This window comes from Phragmites australis, chromosome 18, assembly GCF_958298935.1.
Source record: "Phragmites australis chromosome 18, lpPhrAust1.1, whole genome shotgun sequence".
Lineage (NCBI taxonomy): Eukaryota > Viridiplantae > Streptophyta > Magnoliopsida > Poales > Poaceae > Phragmites > Phragmites australis.
In genome coordinates, this window is record NC_084938.1 from 28731382 (window position 1) to 28750848 (window position 19467).

At 46.1% G+C, this 19467-nt stretch overlaps 1 non-coding gene across 1 annotated transcript; it reads right to left on the bottom strand.

Moving 5' to 3' along the window:
• Window positions 1-15709: 15709 nt before the first annotated feature.
• On the bottom strand, window positions 15710-15782 carry TRNAK-UUU (transfer RNA lysine (anticodon UUU)). The gene has a single exon. It is a non-coding gene; the product is annotated as a tRNA-Lys (tRNA).
• Window positions 15783-19467: the final 3685 nt, after the last annotated feature.

Here is a 19467-nt window from a genome sequence, read left to right on the forward strand (position 1 = left end):
GCAGTCTTCTGAATGTCACTTTTCCTGATCTTCATTTGATAGTATCCCAATCTCAAATCTATCATCAAGAAATATCTAGCTCCTCTGAGCTGATTGAACAGATCATCAATCCTTGGTAGTGGATACTTGTTCTTGATGGTTACCTCATTCAAGGAACGGTAATCAACACACAGTCTTTGACTTCCATCTTTTTTTTTTCCACAAAAAGAACTGGCGATCCCCAAGGTGAAGAACTAGGTCTAATAAATCCACTTGCTAGCAATTCTCTAATCTGCTCCGTCAATAACTCCAGTTCATTGACTGTCATCCTATAAGGTCTCTTAGCAATTGGGGTCGTTCCGGGTAAGAGGTCAATAACGAACTCTATGTCACGGTCCGATGGCATACCAGGTAATTCCTTTGGGAATACATCTGGGTACTCACATATCACATTGCACATCCTCTATTGACTGGATAGACAAGTTGCATGCTATTGGGTCAGACTTAGGTCCTTTGGGCTCAAACTCTACCTTGATTCCTTTATGACTAACCAGGGTGACTCTTCTACTAGCACAGGTTATATTTCCTTCGTGCTTGGTTAACCAATCCATTCCCAGGATAACATCTATTCCATTTGAATTCAAAATTACCATGTTTGCTAGGAACTTTACCCCACTTAAATGGAGTTTGACCCGGGGGCATCCTAGACGACACAGGATATTTCCCGCAGGAGATCAAACCAGCTTAGGATTCTTAAGTATCACAGTAGGTAACTTATGCAGTGCAGCAAACTTTGAAGAAACAAACGAATGCGAAGCTCCAGAATCAAATAAAACTGTTGCAAGGGTTGAGTTGACAGGGAACTCAACGAGTACAACTTTCGGTGCTTCCTGGGCTTCCTGAGCGTTAATGTGGTTGATGCGGCCTCATCCATAGTTCTGTGATTGTCCTGCTAATCAATTTCCTCCTCGTCCTGCTCCTGCTGCTGGGGCTGAACGAGCTGGTGCATTGTTCTGATTAGCATTGGGGCAATCCTTCATGTAGTGTCCTGGCTGATGGCAGATGAAGCATGTCTTCTATGTAGCTGCTGGAGTCTGAGCACTGCTCTGCTGAGACTATCCTGGGTTGGAACTGCGATGAGTAGATGCTGTTGTGCGGGATGTGGATCCCGGAGTTGGGTACTGCATAGTCTGCTGCTGCGGATACTGAATTTTCTACCTTCAGTTGTAATTAGTCCCCTAGGACCTACTGCCCAGCTGCATCCAATCTGCAAACTTTCTCTTTCTTTCCGCCTCTATGGGTGCTCGGGCCTCTTCTAGTAGAAGGAACCTGTTCATCATGGTATTGAAGTCGGGGTAGATAACAGGCACAAGCTGAACATACAAGCTGTGTTGCAATCCCTTCTTGAAGTGATCCTGCTTCTTCTTATCCATTGACACCTCTTCCAGTGCACAGCGAGAAAGGCGGATGAACTTTCGAATGTACTGGTTCACTGTCATTGACCCTTGCTTTAGGTCACGGAACTCGTCAGTCTTCATCTCCATGATCCCTGTCGGTACATGGTATTTCCTGAATTCTTCACAGAATTCTTCCCAAGAGATGGCATCGGCATCCACTGATGCTTCGCTATAGTTCTCCCACCATTCGGCTGCTGAACCTGTGAGTTGATGGGCGGCAAGATTCACCCTGTCTCGGCCCTCACAGTTGATGACCTGGAGCTTCCTAGTGATTGCCCGAAGCCAGTCATCAGCCTCCAAGGGGTCATCGGTACTGTCAAAGGTTGGAGGTCTAATCCTCATAAATTCTGCCATCTTGTTTTGAGGTCCATAACCTCTGTTGTTGATGCCTGCCTGAGCTATGGCCTCCAATAGGCGGGTTTGATTGGTCATCACTGCCACTAGATCATTCTCTGGTGGTGGGGGCAATGGGGTCCTTTGACTGCTGTGGTGGCTCTGATGAACCTCATGACTGGACTAAGAGTCAGCACCCCTGTCTCTTTTTCTACCTTGGCCCTCAGAGTGCCTTCCTCGGGACCCTATTGTACTTCCTGCTTGAGATCCCATCCCGTGGGCTTCATTGGTATGTACGATCTGGCATTGCTGATGGTGGCGAGAGGACTCCTGGGATGATTCCATGTGTTCTCTAAAGATACGAGAGAAAGCAAGAGCTAAGATACAGCTATAAGATGAGGGCAAACAAGATAAGAGCAAGAACAATCCTTGCCAATCACGCAAACAAAGATACAAACAAAAATCAACACCATACAAGAGTACAAGAACCATGTATTAAACAAACCTAGGACTATATCCACTAGGACACTAGTACAAAAGTTTTCGATCTACAATGTCAAAAGCATGCTCGCATAGCATCATGCTACAAGGCTATCTACAACAAAAGCTACAAAAAGGATCTACTCCTAATGCTAACTAGCCAAGATGCGTCGTCGTCGGTGGACCTGTCGGCGGTGTTACCAACAACTAACTCAGCAGGTGAGAGAGTCCATGCTGGTGTCGGGGTAGAGGCAGGGTCAGAGGTCCTGTCGACACCATCATCGTCACGGTCACTAAACAACTCACGCTCGCTAGGGTCCTCCTCCTCCTCGGAGTCCTCCGTGGGTATCACCATATCTCCGTCCTGGATCAGCTTGGCAGGAACTAAACCTCCAGTGGCTGCGGGAACTGGCGAGGGTCCAATCTGGCCATCTGCTATAGCTGCTGCTATATGTGTTGGCAGGAGAGGAACACCTGCAATGACGACGTGCTGGGTCCTACTCGCGGGGATACTGAAGGTGCTCTTCCTGGCACTCATCCTAGTCCAGGAGCCACTCATAGCATGCTGTCGATTGAGATCCCTGTGATGGGCTCTCACCGCCCTCTGCCATCCTTCTCGGTTCCTTACCGCAGTGTCCTCTGCAGCTGCGGCCTGGAGTCTGGTCTGATCTAGCATCACACGGAGAGCTCTCTCCCGTGTCTCGGACTCCTCTGCCGTATAGCGAGCATCCTGGAAGAGCTGATAGGTCTCATTGTGCATGTGCTCCAAGGCATGGAGGTACTACATTGTGATGGACACGGTGGTGTCGTCGTCCTCCTCCTCCTGTCCCACATCCTCCATGGCGGTTAGGCATGCACAACAAGTAGCTCGCTGGCCAGCGGCAGCTGGAAAGTGCCTCATGGGAGTGTGTGCAACCTCTCTGACATGCCTCCCGCACAGGTGCTGAAGTGCCTCGTAGGCCACCAACTGGTACATGTCAGGGTACCGTACTCCGGTGGTGCTGACGTGCCATGGTCGCCAGCTGGGGTGTCTCGGGCAGTCGAAGATCTACAGAAGAACCTGACACTTTTGGGATCCATTCTCATCATACTCACGCCCGGTGTACTCTGGGCGTCGGGTGTACCCCAAGCGGCAACAAGCTTCCCACAGCAACTTGGGAAAGCCCTTCACTCGTAGACATCGCACTGTGTTCCAATCCCCATCTTCCATCTACCGGGAAAAAGGGACAGCTTAGAACCAGCATATCAAGTTTTCAAAGATAACAAGACAGAAGGTAAGTACAGAAGAGGTATTGATCACATAGTTTTTGGAAATAAACAAACATGAGCTAGTCTATCCTAAGGTCATGTCCTACAGCCAAGCATGGCTCTAATACCACTTCTGTAAGACCCCCAGTTATCGGGATCTCCTGTGCCTCCAATATCACTCCCAGGATTACGTAGCTAATACGCACAGTATAACAGTCGCAGTATCAAAGTCAAACTTTGTACATCATAGAAAGGTTCAAAATTCAAAAGGTTACAACCCGTATTGTATATTACAAGATTGGTCTAGCGGCCATCAAAATACACAGCGGAACAAAAGCCCAAGCCACAAGCAGTGAGGGTGCGAACGTGACTTTAGAATCTACTCTCCATCCCCGGCTTCACCTCCGGCGAAGTCGGCATCGGCTTCTTCATCTGAATGACAGCAAGAGTGAGTACGGAAGGTACTCATCAAGACCTATACTACTTCAAAGTGTTGATAGATGCATGAAAGGGTATTTCAAGGGCAAGGCTTTATGGTTTTAGTTTTAGCGTAAAGCATTTTTATGCAGGTGGTCAGTGGTATCATCAGCTAATGACATTAAAACAGTTCAAGTAGTTCATAAAACAGTAACAAGCTATATCTGGGGTTTCTCGGTCCTGGGAGGGGCTACACCTCACTCTGCAGTCCCTTTTATCACATCTGGTGTAGCTCTAGTAATACACAGCTTCTGGCGGATCAAGCCAGGAACCACATCACACAAACATTCAGTCCACACACTCGCCCATCAAGACACACGCACCCGGAGTCTATTCAAGCATGACCATGCCTTTGCACGTCCATGACCGTGGACACGGCTATTTGAATAGATTGACACTCTGCAGAGGTTGTACAGCTTTACCCACGCGATATGCTCAGCCTCCAACCGTAGCCAACGGAGGAGCGAATTATACTGAGACCCTTCATACACCTTTCCTGCCGGGCTTTTCCACGAGACACGCCAAGTACCAGAGCTACATGTTCCGAAGGCCAGCTTCCCTTTTTAAGCCGAGGCCGGTTCCTGAAACCACCAAACAGCGGGACAGATGGACTCATGGCTGCTCGCTGCTCTCAGCCTCCTGGTATGATGCCCAACTCAGTTCGATGAAGGAAAAGTCAAGTCCTGCCCATACAGGATGCATGGTTGCACGGGGGTGGCTAAGCATGACAGCGCAAGGCTCGGTCCTTAAGCGGCCAGGCCAAGCATCTTCATTGGCAATAAATACCACCAGGTAACTTAAGCCCCCAAGAGCATCCTCCCCGGAGGACCACTCTACCTGCCCGCACCAAAACAGTTTTCGCCCATTTTTACACATCACCCTCCATATCCCACACGACATCAAGGATTTCACAACCATCACGGGATTCACAACCATCAAGGATTCATGGTATATGAGTTAACATTGATAATGATGAAGCGATATCTCCCAAGAGACGTATTTCCAAAAGAAACGTCTCCGAGGAGACGTATTCAACCCTAAGCATGCTAGATATCATGGCGTCGTCCGACGTTAATATAGGTAACAATAGGTAATCCTAGGGTTATATGTATTCTAGATGATAATATTCGATACATGGCCCACTGAATAGTAGCCTGGTGGGGCCCACCTGAACAGTGACTGGATGGGCCGAGTTGGGCTTAATCTGGGCCTGGATGGGTCATGCTGCATAGTGTTGGGCCCGCATAGTGCAGGCCCGCTTAGGTCTTGGGCTGGTGGCTAATGGGCTAAGGAAGCTGGGCCGCCCCACGGACATACGGCCTTTGGCAGTGGTGGAGGGGAGGGGGAAGTGGCCGGCGGCTAGGCAATTGACGGCGACGTGCACTGGGAAGCTCGCCGAAGAAGTGTTCCGGCTGGGGTTTCACGAGGACGAACGCGCATCGGCCCACTACGTGATACAGCGGACTAGGTTGGGAGCTCGTCGATGGCTGCCGGTGGCGAGAAAGGAGCCAGATCACGGCCGGAGAGGGGGCAACAGCATGGGGAAAAATGGGCAGCACCTCCCCTGCACGGGGAGGGGCCAACCTGCAAAGAAAAGAGGCCTAGCTCCTCTAGGCATCATGGCACGATGGCCGGATCACATCACAAAGCAAAAGCACACCGGCGGCAAGTGCAAGCACAGCGGCAGAGACAAACACACAGCGGTGCACAGCAACAATCTAAGAGGGAGCCTGGGGAATGCCTACATGCTATCCATGCGGATGCGAGGGGGGACTAGGAGGCTCATAGGTGTCTGGTTCGAAGGAACGGGAAGGCACCGGCAGCGAGAAGCACCAGCGGCGACAGCATTGGCTCGGCTCTGTGCACGGATGGCTCCCGTCGGACAAGCGGTGGCACAGGGGCGGCCATGGCTCCCCAGTGTTCCTCGGAAACACGTCGACGGTGGGTCGGTGACGGTGAAGTCGTAGCGGCGACAATGGCGACGGTGGCAGCGCTGTGGCCTGGCGAAAGGGAGAAAGAGGAAGAGTGAGACTAGGGCTCTATTTATAGAGGGGAGAGGGATGGAGAGAGATGGTGCAGCTTGCTGTCATCATGCGACATCGGTGGCGAGGTGGCGGCCGGCGCCCACCCTTTTTCCCAGGGCATGGGCTGCCTACGCCAGCCAAGCGTGGGCATGGGCGCGGAAGTCGCGCGTGCAGGGTAAGGGAGGAGAGATAGCACTGAGAGAGAGAGAGAGAGAGAGAGAGAGAGAGAGAGAGAGAGAGAGAGAGAGAAGAGAGAGAGCGGAGAAGCGAAGGCTGGTCAGGGAGCGTGGGATATTTTCCGGAGGGGGGAAATGACGCCCGGTGATGGGTACGTCGCGCTGGTGGGAGGAGAAAGGAGGAGAGGTGTGGGCTCTGGCGTTGGATTGGCGACGCGTGGGCGCGGCCAGGCCGCCAGCGCGGTGAATGGGCCGGCACGTGGGAGAGAGAGGAAGGGCCGGGTGGGCCGTATGGCTGGGCCGCGCAGAAGGAAGAAAGGGAAAGGAGAAAGGGCCGGGCCAAGAAAGAGGGAGGGAAAAGAAAACCAGCCCAGGCGAGAAATAGAAGGAGAAAAGAAAGAGAGAAAGAAAAATGTTTTGGAATAATTCAAAATGAAATATTTTGAATTTGGATTTTGACTTTGGATTAAGATCAACTCCATTTGGAATATTTGAACCTTGATTTGGATTTGGATATAGATCTTTGGGAGAGGATTTGGATTTTAAGGGATTTGAGCTGAATAGAATCTAAGAGTAGATTTAAAATTGAGAGACATTCAATTTCAAATCTCCACACAAAGAACCACAAAATCTCAACTAATGCACAAGATCCAACTTAATGCAGATATTATTTTGAAATTGATTCTAGTGCACTCTGGGACTCCTATTCAACTTAGCACATCTAATATATATGAATGTATATATGCTGGTATATATACATCCACATACCTATTTTCTTAATCTTAGTTAGCTTAATTAATCCAAAAAAAATTAATTTGGAGTGAAATATGGAATTAATTAGCATGCTTAAACTCAGGATGTTATAATTAGGGTTAGAAGTGTAGAAAATACATGCATATCCAAACGATTGCATTTTATATCGCGGAGAGCATGCAGACTTGGAAGCGTGTCTCATTTGTGGTGCCACATGGTACAAGCGTGACGGTGATGATATCGATGGTGAAGGAAAGAAGAAAAGGCCTCCCATCAAGGTGATGTGGTATTTTCTTATAGTCGCCCGTTTGGAGCATTTATTCGCGAACAAAAGGCATGTGAACTGATGTGATGGCACATCGAGGAGCGCAAGGATGATGGAATGCTGAGACACCCCGCTGATTCTACGCAGTGTAGAAACATCGATAGGAAATACAAGGAGCCCTTTGTAGAAGATGTGAGGAATATGAGATTTGGATTGTGTACGGATGGGATGAATCCATTCAGCAACATAAGCAGTAGTCATAGCACTTGGCTTGTAACTCTATGTATCTACAGCCTTCCTCCTTGGTTGTGTATGAAGCGGAAGTACATTATGATGCCGGTGCTGATACTAGGGCTGAAGAAACCTGGCAACGATATCGATATCTACCTGAAACCATTAATGGAAGATCTTGTAATACTGTCCTTGGAAAGGGACGCGGGAATACACCAATTCCGAAATCTAATCTTAGAGCTCCTATGTACAAAAAGAAATATGTTTTTATGACTTAACTTATTGGCCGGATTTGGTGGTTCGACACACAATCGATATCATGCACATTGAGAAGAACATGTGTGATAGCTTTATTGGTACATTCCTAGACATACCTGGCAAAACAAAGGATACACTCCAAGCATGGAAGGACTTGAAACGTTTGAAACTCAGGCAGGATCCACATCCCGAAGATATGCAAGAAGGCGACAAATATCTTGGTCCCACTAGCTACAGTCTGAGAAAGGCGGAGAAAATTGCAATGTACAAGTGCTTGCATGGAATCAAAGTTCCATCCGGTTACTCCGCCAACATAAAGAGACTAGTAAATATGAAAGATTTGAAATTAACTGGCATGAAGTCTCATGATTATCATGTGATGATGACACAGATGCTTCCAATTGCAATTAGAGGTATTCTGCTGCCGAAGGTCCGAAACCCAATCATAAAGTTGTGTTCATTCTTCAACGCAATATCACAGAAGGCCAGTGATCCGACCAAGCTAGATAAGCTGCAGGAAGATGTGGTCAAGACTCTATCACAGTTTGAGGCATCTTTCCCTCCATCATTTTTTTATATCATGGTGCATCTCATTGTTCACATTGTGAAAGAGATACGGATTCTTGGCCCCGTGTTTCTGCATTAGATGTACCCTTTTGAGAGGTTCATTTGAGTTCTGAAGAAATATATTCATAACCGAAATCGGCCAGAAGGCTGCATGGTCGAAGGCTGGGGAACTGAGGAGGTCATTGATTTCTACGTCGCATGAATCTCAAATCGATTGGTGTGCATGTATCTCGCCATGAGGGGAGGCTACAGGGGAAACGGATGATAGGTGCAAACTCATTCCGCACTAATGACCATTTTTCATTCACGCAAGCACATTTCGCAGTTCTACAACAATCAGTTGTAGTGGACCCATATGCCGAAGAACACCAGAAGATGCTACGCACCAAAAACCCAGGAAAGTCTGATGTTTGGATAGCTCGAGAGCACCGAGATCATTTTGGTACCTGGTTATGTAGACAGGTGATGGATAAGTAGATAGAGTTTGCTCAGTTGAATGTGTTGGCTCACAGACCGTCAACTACAATCCTCACATTCCAAGGATATGACATAAATGGCTATACATTTTATACGAGAGCTCAGGATAATAAGAGTGCCAACCAAAATAGCGGCGTCCGTCTAGATGCCTATGACTGCAATGGAAATAAGGAGACCTACTATGGATTCATAGAGGAGATGGGGGCTCAACTATGGAGTGTTAAAGGTTCCTCTTTCCGGTGCCAATAGGTCAGAATCACAGGGGGCATGAAGATCGACAAGTACGGTATGATTACAGTGGACCAAAAACTCGTTGGATACAGCGAAGAACCATTCATACTTGCGAATGATGTTATGTAAGTCTTCTATGTAAAGGACCCAGACCCGGCGAACAACGAGGAGCGCCACGTGGTTCTTCAAGGAAAAAAGAAAGATTGTCGGAGTGAAAAATGTCGTTGACGAGGAAGACTACAATCAATTCGACGCGCTACCTCTTTTCGAAGAGGACGTCGACCTAGCGCAATATATCCCCTGTTTCACTGCCGGCTGAGTCCATGGCCTGGCAATGAATCCCCCGTTCACTGCCGGCTCAAATGTGTGCCGGCAGTGAACATGGGGGTTTCACTGCCGACTAACGTTATGGGCCGATAGTGAATCCCCCTTTCACTGCCGATACACAGGGTGTGCTGGTAGTGAAGGGCGCAACTATATAACCGATGCGCTGTGTTCTCCCTCTGGACTTAGAAAATTTTTCCCCATCTGCCGAATTGAATCCCACACCATCCTCAAGCGCTGCCGTCTCTGCCTTGTCCTCGCCCACACCGCCGGAGGACCACAAGCTCGCACCAATGACCCCGAGCCCATCGTCCTAGCCCTCCTCGACACCGTCGCCATCCTCCTCCCCGACACCGGCCTCATCCTCGTCCCTGATGCAGTCGTCGTCCTGCTCCCGGACTCCATTCATGTCCTCCTCCCCGACGATGGCCCCATCCTCCTCCCCGACGCCGCCCCCATGCTCCACCCCGACGCTATCCCCGTCCCTCTCCCCGAGGCCTTCGCCGAGGAGTAGCACCCAGTCACCGTCGCCTCCTCCCCCTCCATCGTCGTCACCCGCGCCGATGACCCTGCTGTCCCGTCCCCCTCCGTCTCCTCCCCCTTGGTCTAGGTATGCCGCCATGTCCTCCTAATTTGAGCTCGGGAATATATGCTATGCAAATTGATAAGAACAGATGCTATGCGAGTACACAGATGTTATGCAAATTGATTTGATTTTTAAGTAAATTGAGAATACTTGATGATGAACTGATAGTTTGAGATATGCTGAGATTGGGCATATTGTCTAATTGGTGTGTTGGTTCTCCAGTGGGCTGCTAGTCTTTTTTATCCCTGGTATATGTCAGTTTGAGATTGGGCATATTTTCTGATTGTCAGTACTTGTTTTTGCATCCTTATATTCAGAACTTGTGCACTCTGATTTGGTATGGTAGCACTGTCCATGATGATGCTTTCTAAACTCTGTCAGGTTCTAATTACTAGCTGAGAGCTTAGAAATTTGCCCAATCGATGATGTATTCAATAGAACAATTAGGGGGCAGGACTTCTTTTGTCCTGGGTCCAATTGTTATACAATTTTTGAGAGCACTATTGCACATGTTTTGTTCCTGCTGTCTACTTATTGAAATACACATGATGCCAGGATCTGTTTTTGATGCTTTGCCGTTGTTTTGTTTCAAGGTCATGTGTAATGAATTCTTATTTTGAGATGCTCGATGATGAACTGTTAGTTTGAGATGCTCGATGATAAACTATTAATTTGAGATGCTCGATGATGAACTGTTAGTTTGAGATGCTCGATGATGAATTGTTAATTTGAGATGTTCGATGATGAACTGTTAGTTTGAAACTGGGCTCTGAGCTAGTAATGCAACAAAGATTGCACTATCTACTGCCTTTGTATGGCCTATATGTTGTCCAAGATTTTACTGTCTCCTCTATTGTTATGCTCCCTCTCCCTCACGTCTGCCCTCTTCCCTGCTGTGTTGTCCTGTGCTCTCTACTCACTCGGCTGCTTCGCCGGGCACTCCCTCTGTTCTGATCTCCTCTATTGTTTTGCTCCCTCTCCCTCACGTTTGCCCTCTTCCCTGTTGTGCTTTGCTGTGCTCTCTACCCACTCGGCTGCTTCTCCCTCTCCCGCTGTTCTGATCTGTGCTACTCCCTTGCACCACCTCTCTGCTCCCCTCTCTCCTGCGTTACCTTAGCCAGGCTCTACCAGTATCTGTGCATTTTTTTTCATAAGGCTCTATCAATCTTTGAGGAAGTGGTATATTGTGATCTTAGTTCAGAATTAATTCCATTGAAAGCACGATCTTAGACAACATATAGGCCGGTTAGGTTACAGAGTGCACCCTAATTGTTGAATTGTGTGCCATCATCTGATTCATGATAATTTGAGCATATCTAGTTAGGGTGCAGGGCATAGTTTAGCCCTGAAGCTAACTAGATTTTCGGTTCTGAGGTTGTTTTCATACTTGTTTTTCTTTTTGCAAATGATGAAATTGGAGACTATACATATGAGTGCAAAACTCGACTGGGATGGTTATTACACATGCATCTTGCACATCTTTTCACTATCCCAGTCGAGCTTGCAGTCATATATAATTATCTACATAATTTGATGCTAATGCTATTTTCATACATGTTTTACTTTTTGCAAGAAATTTGAATAGTTTTATATTATTTAATTATGTACTATGAGTGTTGAATTATTTTTTATATACTATGAGTTGTACGAAAGATCTCATTGACATGCTAAACAGGTAAACTCGATTATTTAATCTTCACGTCAATTGCATCTAAGTTTAATTGGTATTCATATTCACATACAGGGTGTACACAAGATACTGCAAAAAGAGTGTTATGTACCGTCCATACAAGAAGCAGTATGATGTAAAAACCGACTTTTCGGTATGCAGGGAATATTCATGACTTGCATTTCCTACTGACGAATCATTTCCTCTTGAAGTGTATGAGGCAACCACCCGGCAATAATATCTGCGGGTTCTATGTTCTTACTTTCATTCATAGATTCAGCCATGACGGAGACGCTGTCATGTTCAATAATCTTGAGGTATGAAATTACATATCGATGCCTTCTTTTCAATTTCTATACGTGTTCAAGGACTAATTCTTTCGATTCTTCAAACGCAACGCTCCAAACAACGCACAGGTGCGTTATAACCTGCAGAAATACATGCCATTCAAGAACAGGTTACCGAGTTCTTCATGGAATATGTTATCAATCCAGCCGGTGAGTTTCATGAACCAATCGTGTTGTCAACGCGTGAAAGATCTTCAAATGATTCCGTACCTTCTAGTAGAGAGTATGCGACAAGCAGGAAGGCTACCAGGGGGTTAGACGACTTATATATCACCAAATGATACCATTTTAATGAATGATATTAATTATTATATATTAATAAAGGATATGAATTACTATGTATTAATGAAGGTGTATTTATTATTTATTTACATTAAATATGTGTCTCATTGTATGCATGTCAGTGCACTTGGTCTGGAGGATCCTGTTGTGGCCCTCGACCTACTGTCAAAGTTGGTACCGTCGGACGACTCTTCGACAGAATGGCCTTCCAACGATGATGCAAAGGAGCCAGAAGGAGTGGCTTGTAAGTGTGCCCAGGACGAGGAGTGTAACGCCCTGATTTTCAGATTTCTCAAATTTCTAAAATTTTCCAAGATTATTGAATAGCTTCACCAGTAGAATAGGTTTAAAACCTATTTTCTTAATTAATCAATCAATATAGGTTATTATTTTTTGTGCATTGCATGCTGAGTTTTGTTAGGAGCCAGGTAAATGCATTAGAGTTTTTCTTTTCTTTTCTTTCTCTTTGGTGTTTTGAGTGAAAAAGATTTTGAAAAGGTTTTTACAAAACTCAATAGTAAATAAGTTAAGGATCTTAAAGGTTGGAATTCAAAATCTTTGAATTCATCATCAATAAAATCCTTGATTATACCTGATCCTTCTGCAGGTCAATTCAAATCTTATCCAAATTCTTGTTTAAAGTCAATCTCTCCTCTTTCTCAAATTCTACCCAAATCCAAATTCAAATTTGTTATCTACTCCTATTCTCGTTCAAACTCATTTTTCGTTTCTCTTAAATTCACTCCAAGCTCAATTCAAATTCAAATGCTATTCAAATTTCTATGCAAAAGTTTCTCTTCTAAACTCTAGATATATCAAAAGTGTCTTTGGGCTCAATCTTGCTCAAGTCCAAACCCTTAGCCAAGTCTTCTAGATGGCCCAACAAAGGATCCACGAAATCTGGAAATTTTCGCGGAGTCCTGCACAGCCTCATCTTTCCATGACGTTTCGGAGTACAAAACGGCCTCAAATGCAAATCTTGACAATACCAAAGTTGTAGGTCTCGTCGAGAGCTTCGATTTGAACCTATGGAAGTCCTCTTTTGGATAATGAAGCTAGGAGTTATGGCCCCCGAAATCAGTGCTGCGCAGAGAAGTCCGAGTTGAAACAGTTTATCTTGTGGCGTATTTTTGGAAATTAAGATGACGTTTTCAGAAGTTCCAATTACTACCAAAGTTGTAGATCGTTTCTAGTACTACAATGTAGAATCAAGAAACGTCCAATTTGGAGACCGGACGATGGAGATATCATCCTCAGAATACAGAGCTACGAAAAAGGAAACCGTAACCGACTCGAACTCGAATCCAATTCATGTTCGGTTCGGACTCCACCTCAACCAGCCGCCCCTAGCCCTATATATATGAGTTGCACGCCCTCTCCTACCTCTATTCCATGCCTCCAAGTCCTAGAAATCGCTGCTGCCCTGTCCGTGCGTCACCGGAGCGCCGCCGTTCGCCAGAGCCGTCGCCGCCGCCGCCCGTGATGGGCTACGTCGTCTTCTCCGCGAATCCTCCTTCTTCCACCATCAAGGCAAAGTGAGGACCCCTTTTTCTCCTCCTTTACTACTGTTTTAGCATCATACTAAGTCCCTAGCCAAGTCCTAGCCCCGGCCAAAGCCCGATCTACGCCGCCACGGTCGTCACCGTCGCGGACAGCCGCGAGACAGCTGCGCTGTAGCTGATTGGCATCGATGTTCCCGACCGACCAGGTATGAGATGATAAAGGTAAAGAGAAGGGGCCATCGTTGGTGCATAACAGATCTTTCCTATCTACGATCTTTCTCGGTGCATAAGCGAGGCTTCGCGGTCGAAGTACCACATAAGCAATAAAGCCAATAGACCTTGAATAGCCTGTACGAAATAACTTATGAAGAGGATTTACTATAGTCTAAAAATCTTGTACGCAAGTTGGCACAGCGCTTTCAATCAATCTCGCTCATCTGGTCTGCCCGGAAATTACTTCGACTTGCAAAGGTGAAACCAGAGGAGATTCAGAGGCCCAGTTGAGAACAGCAAGCGTACAATCAATCGGTGTATGGAAGTTCGGTGAAGCTATATTATGAAAACAGAAGATTGAGGGGCACAAGTTCCCTGGCTGAGACCCGCTATTGGAAGGAAGAAGGAAGTCTACGAAGCGTCAATTCTAAGTAAGTTCGGGTCCAATTTGGTTATCCCATTTTTCTAGCAACCGCTTTGAAATTCTCACTCTTGTGCTTCGAGCTCTGTCGACTTGCGTTCATCTGGATCGCCTCCCCAATTGGCATCACTATAAGCAACCAGACGCAAGTCTTTCCCTTGGTAGCGTAGCATGTAGTCTGCTGTACCCTTCTGATATCTTAGAATTCTTTTGACCGCAAACCAATGTTCCGGTCCTGGGTTGGCTTGAAATCGGCTGACCAAACTCACAGCATAACAAATGTCGGGTCTAGTACACATCATAGCGTACATCAACCTTCCTTTTTTTTTCTTTTTTGGCAGAAAACGTACTTGAAGAAAAGAAAAAGAGCGCAGTTCTTTCATTTCGGTATATTTATATATAGCTTTCGCCCTTTAGTTCAAACAAACTTCATCTCCTGCGTCGGCTGTTTCACCTCAAAATGGCCTACATTACCTCGACGAGCACATAAGCGAGTTCAACCACATCGTGAACCAATTGAAGTCGGTCGAGTACCCATTGGGCGATGAGTAGAAGGCACACTGCTTTTTTTTTTTCCCTCTATGCCGGATAGTTGGTCCACAACCTTACTTATATGTTATGTGGCAACGAAAAATTCTCTACTATGTCCATGACCGCATCATAAACGAATAGATTCGTAGGAAGGAGCGAGGCAAGACCAAAAGCTTTTTTCCACGTTTCGTTATCCATGTGATATAATACCTAACTCTGCAATTTCTTTCTACTGCAGTGCCGGAATGCAAGCAATGTTCAGTTATAGGTGAATACCCTCCCTCCGTCTCACCAAAAGCAAGGAAAGTAGGAGTTACTTGAGGCATAAAAGCAAGAATGCCAGGATTTCCCATGAATTGCAGAGAAGTGGACTGGGTCTGATCGTATGAAAGAAATTCCTCCTCGATCAACATCGTAGGGGACATCGTTGGTTAAGTGGCGGGGGGAAAAGCTAGTTCTTTCTAAAAGCAAAGGATCCATAAAATGAACCAATCGAGCAACTACGGCAATGCTCGATGCTATTTCGGGGCCTATGAGTAAGCGAAATGAAAGGACAGGTCAAGTACAGGAATAGGTAAGGTTTTCTGTCTTTTGAGCCTCTGTTTAGCTTCAAAAGATAAGGCGCTAGTACAACGAACGCTGCTTTGGTGCTCCCCACCCCAACTAACTAGTGCTTGACTTGACTTTCCCCCGCGCCCTATCCAATGAATAAGGAGAAGGCCGGCCTATCAATGACCGAGCCAGTCTGATCTCCTTTATACTTACCTCAAACAACGAGCGAAGTCGAGATGTTGATGAGAAAGGGGTGAGTCTCAAGGCCAAAGAGTGCTCTTTGAAGGCTACTATGCATCCTTACGAATACAAGAGTGGTTTTTTTTTGGGTATAGCAGGACTTGAACCTGCGACCATTAGGTTAAAAGCCCAATGCTCTACCAACTGAGCTATACACCCGATTTTACAAGAAGGCTTGGTGCGGAAAAGAAAAGAGGGCGGCCTGGCCCCTTTTCTTCTTATCATATCACAAGGGCGCGGCTCTGTATGGGGCTCGTACTGCGGAGCAAGTCTGGGAGTCCTTTCCACTCATTGAGGATTCTATCTAAAAAAGAAGGTCAACGGGGGAGACTACAGTAGCTCGAACTCAGACTATCTACGAAAAAGGTAAAGTCGTCTTTCCTAGGGTTCGACCGAAAGGAGCTGTGTTCTATGGTTTGACGTTGCGAAGGTAGTATTAAAGGGATGGGGCATTACCGGTGTTAGCGACGAAGGGATTGTTTGCAAGAGAAGGTTGCCCTGTTAAGATACGAACAGGGGGCATGCCACGCATAATAGTAAAAAAAAGGGCAGAGAAGAGGATTGAGGGACAGAAGGAGCTGGAGGCCAACAAGGAATAGAAGAAGCTGTTCCACTCGTAGCTCTTCTTCTTTGTTTAAAGCTTCACTCACATTTCAGGAGCGGATGCTGCTCGAGCTAAAGATATGCCCCCAACTCTTGAACAGCTCTCACTTGCCTTGGCCGATAGCTTAGATGACCGACCGTTAGGCATGGTTACCAATGATTTAACAGTAGGCCTCTTGTTTGGTGAGCCAACCGGCTTCACCCGAGGATGAAGGTAGTAGAACAAAGAGGAGCCGCATCTTTTCCTGGCCGGAGAGGATTCAAGGTCCATCTCATTTCATTAAGGCCGAACATTTAGTCTCGTTCCCGATAACAATAGGGAACATCTGGTCTTGTTTGGTTTTTCTTTCAAGGATTTTTTCTTTCTTGCAATTCTGCGAACTTTGAATGCATCATTTCCTCCATTTCTCGGAACTTATCGCGGAATCTAGGCCCACTAGGACTCGGCGGGATTTCTGGTAAATCAAGCTCTCTCAGGGGTGGAAGCCAGCCCCCACTACTCGATGTTATCACTCCGCAGGATTCGACAATGGATTTGTCTTCCTCAGTCTCTTCGAACTTTTCCAATCCTGCTATTTTCCCCCAGTCTTCTGGAGTAATATGATCCCTGAGGGTCAATCCTTTCCCTTCCCCCCTTTGCCCTTTCAAATGAAAAAGAACTACCAATGCAAAAAAAATGAAATGAACAATTGCTACTTCTTTATTAAATTACACCGAAAGGAAAGTCTGTAAAAAAACAAGAGCCAACCTAAAACTTAACTACCCCTTGCCCTCCCACTGAACCCTTCTTGTCAAATCACCAAGCCCTTTCACCGGTGCATGTCCCATGATGTTCCCCACACCCTCACCAACCGGTTCGGCCATTAGAGCAGCCAAACTACCACAATCAAGGTCGACATACCTGTTGTCCGGTTTCTGGACGTGTTCAGCACGCGCACCGGTTTTGCATTCGCGTCCCCCGTCAATCCGAAAGCCGTATGGATGCACCAACTGCGTCACGGCGTGTCCCATGGAGTCTTCTACGTTACCCTAGGAGCCCATCCCCGTTTGTACAGCGACATGACCAGGACTTCATTGCCAACCACAGCATGTTGCAGTCATCACCCGTCTCATCTTCGTTGATCGTTCTTCCTCTCAGTGGATGATCTACCAAAACCCATGCCATAGCATTGTGTTCCTGGGTTATATGAACATCCTTATTCAAACAGTTCCTCAAAATTCATAGCCAATCTCTGGGAATGCTAGCTTCTTTGTTCTTGAATCTGTTCGCGGTCACCACCAAACCTAGAAGCAGTCATCACTGTTTTGCCGCTACCTCGGATGACCCCTTCCAAAACCAACCATACCGTTGAGTTAGTCTTTCCGCGTTCTACGTCATGCTCCCCTCATTTCACTGAAACTCCACTGAAGCCGACATCAATGTTTGTGGCCACAAGCCCGATCGCCATCTCCGACGAAACCCGAACCACCACCGCTACATAGAGTCACCAGTAGTATCCTTAACCTAGAAGCGCAACCTTTGGCCTTTCTGATCTATCATAGGTGGTCGATACTAGATCTCCGCGTATCCCTTCTTTAATCCAAGATGGTACTTGCATAGCATGCCAAATCAGCGCCACATCATTCTCCTTAGTCCAGCCAGTGAAGTCTAGTATGCCCTACACTTCTTGAATCTTCCGCAATGATGTTATCAAGCTTGACATAGTGATTACACAATAAAGCCTTTACTATAGGAAGATAACTCCAGTAAACTAGTTTTTTCTTTTCAGTCTAATCCATCTCTCGAAAGCTGTTCTCTTTTCATCTTAACTCCGATTTAGGCGATTCTTGCGTCTAAATGTTTCTAAAATCTTTCCTATCCAACCATAGTGTTTTTAACGTGTTTTAATGATGTTTGGTATGTTGTTCTTAGTGTTTCCTTTGTGTTATTTGTCGGTAGTTCTCGCGATTAGTCGATAACGTTCCGGAGCAGTTCGAGGGACTTCAAGACCAAGATTTTGACAACACTGAGCAGCATTGGGAAAAAGGCAAGTGTGCTTGATCATATTGAACCTATGTTTTTAAATGTTTTATTTTACAAAATTGCATGCAGAGTCAATATGATGAGTAGTCACCTATGTTAGGGTTTTCCCTAGATTTTCCCTTATCATCCTTTGGAACCTAGATGGTTTATGGTTAGGTGTCTTTTATGGATAGATTGCTTAGTCATGCTTTTGGGATACAGGGAAGTGTCATATACTTGACTAATGAACATATGCAACAATGGTCGTTAATGTGTTAATGGTCTAGCAACATGGAACCTTAGGCCTTGAGCAAAGTAGTTTTGATGGTTGTCATGGTTATGATGTTGGTTTAGTGTTTGCTCAAGTAACCTAAGTAAGGACCGGTTCGTGGAGCGATAACCCAAGAAGTAACGTACCAACCACGAGGCTGATATGGGTAAGTGTGACATACTAATTAGAATCTATCCAGTGTGTGTTGGGTCAGCACAAAAGGGGGCTTCTGGGTAGGAGCTTAGCTTGCGTAAAGCCTGGCGGTGAAACCTAGTGGGCAGACACATACTGGATTAGTCTCTGGTTAGTGGAAAGTGTCATACAGTGATTCTTGGCGGCACACCACTGGCGTGTGTTAAGTGTTTCGCGAACACGGCAACATGAAATTCACTGAATCGTGGGGAAAGCTGGACAACCTCTGCAGAGTGTAAAACTGTTATAACAGCCGTGCTCACAGATATGAGAGACTTGGATCCTCACATGATTAGTGGGTTGTGGTTATGGATTTGGTTGTGGATATAAGTTTGGTTGTGGTTATGGTTCTGGTACAGGGAGTACTAGATGGTTGTGGTTATGGTTCTGGTACAGGGAGTACTAGATGGTTGTGGTTTTGGTTATAGTACAGGGAGTACTAGATGGTTATGGTGTGCAAGGTAGGGAGCCTTGTATGCTGGGTGCTAAACTGTTTGGGTTACATTCACATAATAATTGCTTAATGCTTTTGAGTCCAAATATGTTTTCATTAATCGCATTTACGCAAATATACCTTGTGTTAGCCTATTCTTGGTATAAGCCTGCATATCATTACTTTCCCCCACTTGCTGAGTACTCTATATGCTCACACTTGCTATTTTTCCTATACCATGCGACATGTATGTTGCTGCTCAGTGAGTGAAGATGTTGAAGACTATCAAGACGAGGTTGTGACGTTCTAGGCGCGTGTTTTCCGGTCAGTTGCCTGCGGTGTT